The sequence below is a fragment of the Taurulus bubalis genome, assembly GCF_910589615.1.
Source record: "Taurulus bubalis genome assembly, chromosome: 4".
In the NCBI taxonomy this organism is placed as follows: domain Eukaryota; kingdom Metazoa; phylum Chordata; class Actinopteri; order Perciformes; family Cottidae; genus Taurulus; species Taurulus bubalis.
The window spans coordinates 4971267-4982432 of record NC_136592.1 but is presented as its reverse complement, the minus strand read 5'-3'; positions in this window follow the sequence as shown (position 1 = coordinate 4982432).

The following is an 11166-nucleotide window of genomic DNA, read 5'->3' as shown; positions in this document are numbered from 1 at the left end:
GAGCGCTCTCCTTCATTCCTCGTTCCCTTAAATTATCCTTTAAATTACCCGTTTTGCCCCTCGAAGCTGTATTTTGAACTCAACATGTTTTCTTTCTTTTCATTATTATGTTTCCGTAACTGGTGACAGAAAACCCCGACTGGGATTCCAATTACACGTTGGCGTGGTTCAAGGTGTGAAAAGCGGCTGCCAAAGAAGACACGCTCGGCGACAGAATTCACAGCGGTGAAAATGCGTGGATCGAGAGTGAGAAAGACGAAAAAACAAATGTTCAGAGAATTGACTGAAATAGGTTTTGTGAAGAGGAAAAAAAAGGTAGAAAACAGCTGCCTCCGAAATAGCGAGCGGACGGGGGTCTGGGACTGCGCTGCGGAAATGAGAAAGACAAATCATCTCTTAAACACATGGAACCTACAGTTACTTAGTCTGGGTGTGGGGATGCCGAATGGCTCGGGTTAGGCCCCCTTGATTCCATTTCATTAAATTCCTAATGTCCCTTTACACACACACACACACACACACCTGTTTAAAACCACTTTTAAAGAAAGCGGCCTACATCAAATGCAGCTCCTACATCTCCATGCATGCACAGACTCGTGTTAAGATCAGCATGCTCCAGTTCCGTGCGTTTAAAAGCATGAACTTGTATTAGCGTAAGTAGCTCCGGTGGGTTTAAACCCTTGTGAGCACTTTGCAGCTTTTATTGCCACGCCTGTACCCGCCGGGCTACAGAGTGTGGGCTATGTATGATGCAGAGAGACATCATCTGTCAAATGATTAAAAAAGATCAAGATATAATTGTGGTTAAAACAGTATTAGGGAGGGAAAGTGAAATGTAGTGAGAGAGATATCGGTATGTAAGGAAACTTGTCATTCAGGAGAGAGCGAAGAGAGGCGGGAGGGAGAAGATGGCAAGCAGGAAAAGGTCATGGTTGAGATTTGAGTCCACGTTATGAGCATATGGCTGGCGGCTCAGCTGTGATGTCTAGTTTAGCTTTTCCTCTCGTGCTCCTTTGACAGCTCTCCCTCACTGCTCTCACTCTTTTACCCCCTCCCCATCTTCTATAGCCCTTCCTTCTTATCCTCCCTCGCCCTCCTTCCTCACCCCCAGCCCTCATGCCTTCCTTCCCTCAAATCCCCACCATCCTCCCCAATGCCTGATTTAGACCTCCTGCCTGAGAGGAGCGTCAGAGCACAATGGGTTAGCGCTGGCTGAGCTTAAATGGAATGAGAAAACCGTAAAATTCTCCTTCGTGGAATAGAAGCAAACAATCTGCAGGGTGAGGAGAGGAGAGGAGGATGAGATAAAGGAGGCTGGGTAGGGTCAGGAGTGAGACAAGGATGGAGAGAAATGGCTGCTGGGATGGCTGGAAGATGGGTTGAAGGTCAGTGGAGAGGCAGGGAGGGAGAGAAAGATGAAGGTTTTACATTTTTTCTATTTTTTTTAAATATATACTGCAGATAATCCCTTTACTTGTGTGTTGGTATTTTTTTTATTTTAGGAGAAAGGTCCTCGATTTGAAAACACTTTCTATAACAATCTGCTTTGAGTTTCATATTCAAGCCTTTCAAGGATTTTCGGAGTTCGAAGTACACAGTCTGTATTTCCTACACCCTTTTTAAGTTTTAACAGTGTATGAGTACATTTAAAAAAAGAATCCATCCACTTTAATGACCGTGAAAACTTATATCAGGGCTGATGCTATTGATCAGTGTTAAGCTAGGTGGTAAATGTCCTTCTACACATGACACGTGGTTGGGTGTGTTGGACATATATGACAGTGAGATTGTGTAACTTTTCAAAACAACACAATAGTCCCCTTTTTGTCCTCAAACCAAGCAATCAAAACAGCAGCTAACCAGCTAATTTTAGCTGCACTGTTAGCACACTCTATATACATATTGCTAAGTAACTGACATTACTGAGTCAGACTTTGTGACTCTTCTCTACTTGAGCTAGAGTTCTGCTACATGTCTCAGATTAACATCCCAAATGTGTTTGTTGCTGCTTGTGGGTCCATTTCATGGATTTATAAACTCCCTGTGGGGCTTTGTTAATTCAAAGCTGCTTTGTGAGGCAAACAGTGTAAAATTCTGGTAAAATTATCAAGATTTTTCGCATCCATGGGCCCAAATACAGCAAGTGCCACCTCCAAGCCTTAGGCTATCTTGGGCTATTCAAGTGTTCGTACCAGGAAGTTGAATTACCTCAAAAATATGATCCGCGTCTCTTTCCCCGTGTAAGTCTGGAAAAAAACGTATTTTTGGGCCCTGTGTTACCTTGTAATAGCACCGTTTGACCACGATGAAAAACACGGCGCTCTTCCTGTCGGCATGGTACATTCCATCGCTCTAGTCTCCTAATCGGGATATCTTTAAAAGGTGCTACATACAAGATTGCAGGCATTTCTTTTGCCTCTCAACGACTCTTAGCTAACGGTGCTTACAACGCCACCAACAAGGGCAGTGTTAACCTGAGGGGGAACCGAAGAGTGGGTGCTACGCTTCCACGCCGCTTTAGGTAACCGTCCCATGAGAGCAGTGCAGAGCCGCAGCCGAGAGCTAACCAGTGGGGCACGCTCACATGCACGTACAACCATTTAAAACACGCACAGTCGACCCAGCTATGTCAACAAAACACAGAGAAGCTCACAGAATACAACACACTGCTCAGGTCGACATAACTTCGCTATACCTTTACATTGCAAATAGTTGTTTGCGGCTCTATTAATGCTAGGAATGTCCCACTTAGCACCACTAAACTTAAAGAGTTAGTAACGGGGGCTCCATACAGTTCACTCCAACGTTAGCTTCTAGCTTAGCTCCACAAACATCTCAGTCCATTCAAACTGTCTCCCCTAGATTTCCTACTGTACGGGGGGTATCTTGGTATCTTGAATTTGGTTAAGGTTGCTGATAGAAACATAATTATTGCTGGCCTCCATGCTGGGGCCCAGAAAGATTTTTTCCCCCCTAACAGGGCTGCAGGGATGCATTTTTGGAGGCTAAGTTAGCATCAGCACTGGTTCCCTTAACAAAAAGCCAATAGAATTTTTTCAATGGACTTTTGGATTATTGCAGATAAAACTTGCGCTGGCCAACGTTTATGATACTCACACACATTTTGTGTCGTATTTATAATACTTATAAGAACATAACATTAAAATCTCTTACGGTTGTTCTAACCACATTTCCCCGCAAATGCATTTTTACACTTCCATTTCCCTCGTCCCAAAGTCAATGGGCTTTTTGAAAGGGTTTTTCAGCTAAAATTGCATCTTCTGGGTCCGTCATATGATGCCATTTGGCCCCAAAAGACCTTCTCCCAGAGACTTACATTGTGAGAGAGAAGTCTGTAACCAGCAGATGTCTTCAGCATACAAACACTTGAATAGCCTTTATTGAAATAATTAGGCTGGAAAATGCTGCAAATTAACACCTAAAGTGATATGATTCAATTTAGCAGAAGCATTTATATCATTACCTTTTCCTCACAATTTCATCAAATCTTTTTTTTTAACTACACCTATTTGGCTAATGAAATAATCAAACGGCGTCCTGAACGTTCTCAATGGACTCTATACACACTATACGATATATACTTCATCTTTATGATGCAGCAGGCCCCATCTTCTTCATACATCTCGTCATCTTGCCATGACCCCTGAGGTCTGCCCGAAGCATCATACTCCATCTGTTTCTTGTGTGTTAAAGTCTCTCTCTCTCTCTCTCTCTCTCTCTCTCTCTCTCTCTCTCTCTATCTCTCTCTCTCTCTCTCTCAACATGCATCCCCTTATCCTGCTTACATAACTCCCCTCCCCCAACAGCACAAGGAGAAGTTATGACAGAAGTTATGACCCTAAGTCTGTAACACGCTCCTCACTCCTGTTCCTCCTGCAAAACAACACATGCACATGCGCACATGCGCTCACACACATGCAGGCTTTGCTGTCACTGGAACGATGACGTTTCCCAACACAGTCACATGCGGTTGAGTCAGAGCAGAGCTCGGCTTGTATTTACATTAAAATAAACACGCCATTGGTGTGTTTACACCATGAGCACCAACTCCAACAGTCTGACCTCAGACAACCTTCACTCTGGCCTGTCTTTACCCCGCCTTCCCCAAAAAAAGGGGCAAATTCAAGGATTCAAAGCAAACAATGGAGACAAAAAGGGAGAGTCCGCCTCAGGAATGAGAGAGATTTTCGAGACCCTTATGTCGAAGACGGGCAGCCTGCAGCCTCCGCAGTCCTAAATATCTGCCACACTGACCCATCTTGCGTCAATATATCCTCACCGACTGTGTGTGTGTGTGTGTGTGTGTGTGTTTGCGCTGCTTCGCGTGCAGCTTCCCTGTCTGCCCATTCACTGGAAGGTTTAGAGCACCGATGTTGAACACGGTCTCAGCGGACACAACCGATATGAGAACAGCTGAACCGCCACAAACACGAGGCCGCGTGGAGTCGAGACAGACCGGAACATTCTCATGTGCTATAAATAGGCGTCCGGCATTTGTTTCCAATCATGCAAATGGTGCTGCAAGAGCTTATTAACGGCAGCATGCAAAAATGTGTGATTTAACACCAGCAGATTTGAGTTTGCATGTGCACTTCCAATGACATGCGAGACTTGATGGTGGGAGGGGGGGAGCAGATTGAATATCTCCACCCGCTCAAACTACCTGATTTATCTTTGCGTTTTTCATATGCTCAATGTGTGACATATGCTGTAACCAAGAGCATCCGCTCCCTCTGCTCTCTTCCTCACAGAGATGCGGCTCCGGACAAACTCCTCCGAGCTCGCCTTTGCCCGATGACCTCATCGGATCTCGGCCCTCACACATCACTGCCTCTGAATCCCAGTTATCCTTAGAGGCCTCTTATCTGTAAACACCAAAATATGAACACGCACACACACAGTGACTTAGCGAGAGGCTGTGTTGTTCCCCATGTGAGGAGGGAGTATGAGTCAGTGTGTGTACGTGTGCACGTGCAGCGGGGATGGGTGGAGGTGGGGCTCGTCCTCATCCTGTCACTTCCTCTGTTCCTCTGCCGGCTCAGGTTCCCGGACGCCCGTACGGACAAACAAACCGACCTCAGAAGCAGAACGGGTTATCGGCCGACCGACAAACGCATCGGCTTCTTCTTCACGTCGCACCGATGGTCACAAAAAGCCTACGCTTGCCCAAAAAAGAACATTTGACACCACCAGACGCACAAGGAACAGTAGAGCAGGCCTTGTTTCTGTAAATTAGCACCGTGATGAAACAGCCATACAGTGGTTAGACCTGTGCTCCCCTCACAGCAGTGAGAGAAGAAACAGAGATGACAAAGAGAGTAGTATATTCTTCATTATCATGATGGAGACGTCAGGTGTGGTGGTAATTCATTCACAACTACAATATAAAACATAATTGCCTCGAGTGATATTGAGTCATGCAGATAAAAGGTTTTTGTAGAGACTAACTTTCCTGATAAGAAATTATATAAAAAATAACAAGAACTGAAATGATAGTTTGATAACCCAAGACAGACAGTATTCCAGCTCAGAAAAATTGTCTGCTTTCTCAGAAATGCATGTATTTGGGCCTCCATTGTGTTGGGATGGAGAAATCGCAGTGAAGGTATCGCAAAGCCGAGACAAATTAAACCGAAAGGACACTAGAGGTAGTTAAGAAGGGACATTCACAGTGAAATCAAGGTAGCAGGATGGAGAGAGCGGATGTACCATTGCCACGATGACCCATGTAGCGAGCTAAAGTCTGAATAAACTACACAGACTTATGGCAAGTAGGTGAGGTTTTGCAGTAACTACTAAAACAAGCAGTGTACGAAGGCGTAGAGAGCCAGAATATATGAGTGGAATTGAAGAACTTAATACTTCATCCACTCTTATCCCAGCTTAATAAAGCACACAAGTGACGAATCAGTGTAGCATTAAAGCATGGTAGCAGCTAACAGCTGGCTAGATAGCTAGTAAATTCAACAATCCTGCAATGCTACACCGCTGACAGAAGATTAGCCGAACGGCGTAATGGTGGCAGCAGCGGCGGCGTTGTGTCTGCCCGACCGCTCCGGATAAGGACAAAGCTAACTAGCTAACTAGCTAGCCACCTGTCTCTGGGGGCTGCATCCACTCTCTTCCTGGCGAGTTGGGACAAGACTTTACTCCACTGACCTGTGTTGTTACCATTACAACTAACAACAATAGCCATTTTTATTTCGTACTTGCCAGGTTTATTTTTCCTGAAACCTTTTAAAATGTTGGTTCTGAAAAACAAAGCATGATAACACTGAACTCTCCTCCAATATTTCGAGCCATGGTTTCTCCACAGCCACTCGCCCAGCGGAGCACAAGCAGTCGTTACATAAGCGCCTGTGTATTGGTAAATGTCTCTGCCCAACCTCACGCGCCCCCTCTACCCAACCCAGACAACACGAGGCCCGGTCTGATGAAACCTACTGAAAACGGCTCATATGCTCTACTGAATCAAGCCCTCACCCCAAAGGCAAACTCATCATCTCTATCCCTGCTGGAGTGATAACGGTGCCTTCCTCTCCTTTCGCTCACCAAAATTCAATTAACTCTGGCTCAATCAGAGCGTCACAGCCGAAGGTGGAGGTTAGGCGAGTTACCGAACTAGGCCGACGTCTGAGAAGTCAGGGCCGTGCGCCAGAGCCATCAAACCTCCGGTAGGCTGGAGAGGATGTGGGATTTATGTGACAGGCTGCCTGAAGACGTTAGCATTCCTGAGCGTCACGGACCTTCGCCAAGGCGATGGCCTCCTCGCCACGTGACTTAGACGCATGCACGTAGACGTTCCCGCTCGCAGCCAGGGGAGAGTGTCCGTCACGGCTTGTCCCCGCCAACCATGCGACCTGTCACAGTCCAACACCGCACACCTGGCTGACGCATCACAGGAAATGCAGCAGTTATATAAACGTCAGAACAAGACAAATCCCTTTGGATACGTTCTGCTGCATAAGTAATCAGGAAGAGCGGGATATAAACAATGCAATTACACGTCATGTCGTATCTGTGTCTGTTCAGTGTCCTATTTGTGTGTTTAATATATGTGTTGAATATCTTTGTGCTTCAGGAAAACAGACGTATAGGAGCCTGTGTGCGGCGGAGCCGTTGTATGTAACGTGATTGACAGCAGCATCTTGTCATGTTTTATCAAAGATGATGGACGGTCTCTCTCGCTCCTTCTCTTTCTCACCATTTTCCTCTTGAAAGTTGACCGTTCAACTTGTCGCCCGTCGCTGCAGCCAGTGAATATGAGCTTTTTAGATTCGTAGCAAACGTGCTCGGGAAATGTCATGTAGGGGCAAAAAAAGAAGACAAGCATTATGCGATGAATGCTACCATTTGTTTGGAGGGAATCAAATACACAGTAGTTGGCGTGATGGCGAGACAAAGATGGACTTGAAGTCCTTAAACGTATCCGAAAGCGTACTTGTCCTGACCCTGGTGGTGCTCTACCTGTGAGTGCTCCAGGTGAACTGGTTGAACTAAAAGCTGCTCTTGATGCGGTCAATATGTGATTCACAGCGAGAACATTCACCATTAAAACTGTAGAATCACCCGTGTGTGTGTGGATTTAGCTGCCTCAGAGTGCGTCACTACGAATGCAGGTAGAAAGCGGCAATTTCTCCACACAGAAGGCCTTTACGTCATTCCGCCGATAATGGCATCTCTTCTCAGCCAGTGCAGTGAACACGGAGCCACGTGAGTCATGCATGACGTCGCTGCCCACGCCAGTGTATCTGTGTGTGGGGGCTGATGAGTAATCCAGCTTGGACCGAGGCAGGAGGCGAGCCTCTGAAGCTCTGAAGTCTCAGCGGAGCGGGGAAATATTGAAGCGCAGACCGACCGGGCTGAACACACCGCTAATGCAAATCAGTGAAGGCAGAGACGAGCCAGTTAGTCACCTTGGTCAAAATTCCACTGTTTGATGTCCATTTGATCCCATTCAGTTCAAATGTCTCAATGCCATAATATGATAATAGGTTGGTTCATTAAGGCAGCCAGCTGAGCACACATGAACTCCTGACTTCTGAGCACGAAAGCGGGGAAGTGGAACTGGCCTCAGGCCTGCACGAACAACAAAAGGTTGCATGTAATCCTTACGTAAAGCGCATCAGTGGACTGAGGTCGCTGCTGTCGGCTGAACCAGGGGTGAAGATGGCAACAAATCCAAGCCACTCAACCAATCAACCAATCGCACAGAGGCAGAGCGGACGTCAGAGGAGGATGCACCAAGCATTTATCATTCAATTCTAGTTCAAGCTTCTCCAATGTGAGGATGTGTTGAATTTCTCTCTTTTTGATTCTCCAAAATAAAAAAATATTTCAATCGGATTTGATTAGATATCTTTTTTTTTTTTTACTGGCATTACATATTTCTATGATGTTTTATTCTTGCCAGACTACCCTTACTTTTGTGGGGGCAATGTCATCATAATTCATCTCAATTCAGTTTCTACCAGGTTGTGTAATGAGATCCAGCTGCGCTGTCAAAGTCAATGCAGAGGATGACAGGCAGCCCTGCAAAGTCATCAGAAAAGGCATCACTATATTTAGGTCGGTGTCTGAGAATGCAGCTCGACATGAGGAGCAACATATTCAGAAGATGCACGTTTCCCAGAAGACATCTGCTCCGCCTCGTCCCTCACACACTCATGAAGCTGTTGGGAGGTGTTGGCTCAGCATTGCTGCGCTGCGTTCTGCCAGGTGTCGCAGAAAAACACCAAGACAAGATTGTGCTAAACATCCATCCATTATCTTTAACCGCTTATCCTCTTCTAATAACCTAAGCCGGTCTTTGGACTTTGGAGGGAAAGCTGGAAAATCTTGAGGGAACCCACGCTAAAACGGGGAGAACATAGAAATCTATCCTCCTCTTCCTGTGAGGCAACGGATCCAGCCACCACAACGCCATGCAAAACAGTTCACGAAATAGTGGTTTACCTGTCGTAACCTTTAAAAAACCCTTCCCCCCTAGGGGAACTGAGCGGGAACTGAGCGATGGTTATATAAAACTGTAAATCATAGGTTGTTTTATGAATTTTGAAAAATAAAAGCCCAAAACTGCTGTATTTGGATATATTGAACACCAAAAGTAACATACAAGTAAAATATATGGTTTGGTACATGAGAAAATTCAAATAGCATTCAAATGGCCCAAATGGGCCCCAATGGGCCCTAATGAGACCCCGTCTGAACCTTCTGAACCAAACCCTCTCTAACTGTGTTCTGCTTCACTTGATCAAAGTCAACCTTTGCAGAGAGAATGTTCACATATTGAGCTATGATTTGGGTTAGAGAATGTTCACATATTGAGCTATGATTTGGGTTAGAGAATGTTCACATATTGAGCTATGATTTGGGTTAGAGAATGTTCACATATTGAGCTATGATTTGGGTTAGAGTTGGACCTTACAGCTGCAGCATTTCAAAGAAATAATCATCCTGAAAATTATTTTTTTTTTTAGGTGGACCTGAAACCTTTGAGTGTCATCTTCATTTACTCTTAACCAGGAACATATAGACTGATATTTACACATCTGAACAACATCTCACATGTGTAAATTATTCAAATAGCCCTAGTGGTTGCAGAGATACACCCTTTTTAGTTTGGGTATGCAATTTTTGAGCAGAGGCCTAAAAATAGGTGGGTTTTGATTTAATGAAGCTAAAAGAACGGATACAAAATCCAATATTACGGAATTAGTTGAGTGCATCTCGTTCATTCTACGACAGAAACATGAAGTCCTGCTTCTGGGCGTTGACGAGTATGAGGCAGTGGGTCCATGCCCAATGATAGGAGGAAGGGGAGGATTAAACACCAGCCTCAACTAGCATTTTATCAGTAAATCCCAAAAGGGTTAAATCAGGGTGAGAGGACTGATAAATACTGAGCTGGTTATCAACACGCTGACATTGAGGCTGTGATGTTGTCGCCGAGGTTGCTGTGCCTCAGCCTGCATCATCTGGCTGAACCAAACATGGTCCCTCGGTACTCCAGATCTTCTTGGGTGGAGGTCATCTGAACGAAAACCACTCCTTTTCCCCTGAGAAGAGCTTGAAGGTAGTAAAGTATAGTTGATCCCTCTCGGATCACAGGTTTTAGGTTGTGTGAGTCCCAACAGTCGCCTGTTGACCTTCGGCCCCGCTCCACTAATATAAAACTAATGAAGTCAGCTGACTAACACCAGGCGGAAACCCCCCGGGCCTGAAAAGTGAAACCAATGCTGAATTGCCTTGAACTCGTCTTCTGTCTAATTGCCAGCAGGGGGCGACTCCTCGGGTCGCAAAAAGAAGTCAGATTCTATAGAAGTCTATGAGAAAATGACCTTACTTCTTTTGTTTAGTTTATGGTCTCAATCGTTATAGTTTTGCAATACAGCATGATGTTCATTTAGTAAATGATGGGCCCATTTAGAGTCAAAAATAGACCATAAAGCAGGGGATGCTTTTGGGCAGGATTACTGTGATTTAATTGTTCAGATTTTCCTCTTACAACGTTAACCCTTTCACAATGTGTTTTCAGTTTATTAAAGTTAGTTGTAATATTTTGGTCACCTAAAAATATCTTATTTAGCGTTCGGTTGTACTTAGCTCCACCCACTCATGTTAAACCAAGATGGCGACGGCCAAAAGGCCGAACTCAAGGCATTAAAACGGCAGTCCACAAACCAACGGGTGATGTCATGGTGACTGCGTCCACTGCTTGTACACAGTCTACGACTGGCACATATAAATAAATGTTGATTAATGGCTAAATAAAACAAAATCCTCTATACAAACACCATTTTCCCCGACAAGAACAATTCAATGAAAGCATTGTCCATTTGTAATGTCATTGTTGACTGTGTTCCAGGTTCATGCCCACCCAGATGTCAGTTATCTGAGCTGAATCCAGACAATTTGCCCGATATGGGAAAACAATTTTGCTCTCATCTTTAAGTTCAGCACCCGTATTATCTCCTGCAGGTAGAAATCCCTGTTATGGTTGAAAATAGTCAAGATGTGAATCGAAGATAAGCAATAACTACAATCACAATCATTATATTTAATATATTGAGTCATTATGCAACATCCACCACCCACGCAAAGGTGGTAGTAGCATGCTGTGGTGATCAACAACATGATTTTGAA